This window comes from Rhea pennata, unplaced genomic scaffold (genome assembly GCF_028389875.1).
Source record: "Rhea pennata isolate bPtePen1 unplaced genomic scaffold, bPtePen1.pri scaffold_26, whole genome shotgun sequence".
NCBI lineage: Eukaryota > Metazoa > Chordata > Aves > Rheiformes > Rheidae > Rhea > Rhea pennata.
The window spans coordinates 1193803-1195076 of record NW_026907677.1 but is presented as its reverse complement, the minus strand read 5'-3'; the positions used below and the strand labels follow the sequence as shown (position 1 = coordinate 1195076).

At 57.8% G+C, this 1274-nt stretch overlaps 1 non-coding gene across 1 annotated transcript; it reads left to right on the top strand.

Moving 5' to 3' along the window:
- The first annotated feature begins 372 nt into the window (after nucleotides 1-372).
- TRNAA-UGC (transfer RNA alanine (anticodon UGC)) lies at nucleotides 373-444 on the top strand. Its single transcript has one exon. It is a non-coding gene; the product is annotated as a tRNA-Ala (tRNA).
- Nucleotides 445-1274: the final 830 nt, after the last annotated feature.

Here is a 1274-nt window from a genome sequence, read left to right as displayed (position 1 = left end):
CAGGTGACGCACACAGGAGTGCTGCCTGCGCTGGCAGAGGTGACTCAGGGAAGGGGCTTGCCCCTCTCCATCGAGCCTCCCCTGGCAGGGCCAGAGCCTGGCAGCAGCGCCTGCAGCGACACTCTCCTCCTGACCCAATTAGCTGCAGAGATGCTGAAGGGGCAGCGCTCCGTGGCGTGGCCCTGTGCAGGAGCAGTCCCAGGGCAGAGGCAAGGCCAGATTCCCCCACGGCCAGGCAGGAGGGTCTGAATGGAGTTTTCTGGGGAGGGTCTGAGGGCAGCAGGGCACAAGGGGGCTGTGCTTGTCAGGGACATGGCATGGGAGGAGAGGGCACCCCAGAGCACACCCCCCATCTACGTATGCCATGTGTAAGGGGATGTAGCTCAGTGGAAGAGCGCCTGCTTTGCATGCAGGAGGTCCTGGGTTCAATCCCCAGCATCTCCAGGAAGGACTTTTCTCCTCCATCTCCACCCCTTAGCTATGGTGCTAAGGGCTGCCTTGGCCAGGGCCCCTCTGCGGTTCTGTGGAGACTGATGCCATGCAGGGACGGGGCCTGGGTCTCTGAGCCATGTGTCGTTACAGCCTCTGGGCTTCCCCTGCTGCCACACAAGTCAGCTGGAAGAGACTTTTCCCAAGGGCTTGTTTTAGTTCGACCTGATGCCCATATGCAGATCTGCAAGGAGTGGTAAATACTGGAAAGCTAGGTAGAGAAGTGCTCCATTCTCAGCAGGTGGCTGGGTGCCTCCGCAGCCTTTCCTCCAACCATCTCGTGCCTGTTTTGCCCCTTTCTCCCTTTGCTGTTGGCCCTTTAGCAACCACAGGCTCTGCAGGTGGGCTTCTCCCTTGTGTTCTTGAGAGCAAGCTTTTGGCCAGGCAGGGAAGCAGCCATGGGATCAGGTAGGGACAGTTAGGATTTACAGTTGCATATCCATAATTAGTGATTGCAGTTAGTAAAGGCAGCAGTGGCATGGTATTTCTCTGGCTTTTATAACCATGGAGATGCCTGTCAGTTAGTTTCGTGCAAGGAACAGCAGAGTTTTGGTTAGGAAATGTGGGAGGGATCCTAAGCCATCGGGACAGATGCCACTTCCTCACTGGAGGAGCTGGCGGGGTGGATCTCAAATGTGGGCCAGAGAGCCCAGGAGGGGCAACTCTCCTGCCTTTGCCATGGCCAGACTGCTGGCGCTGGCTGGGGCTTCTCTGGGCCAGAGCAAGGGGGAGTGCAAGAATAAGTTGTGCAAGCTGTCCCACTGTTGCCAAAGGGCTGGTAGAGG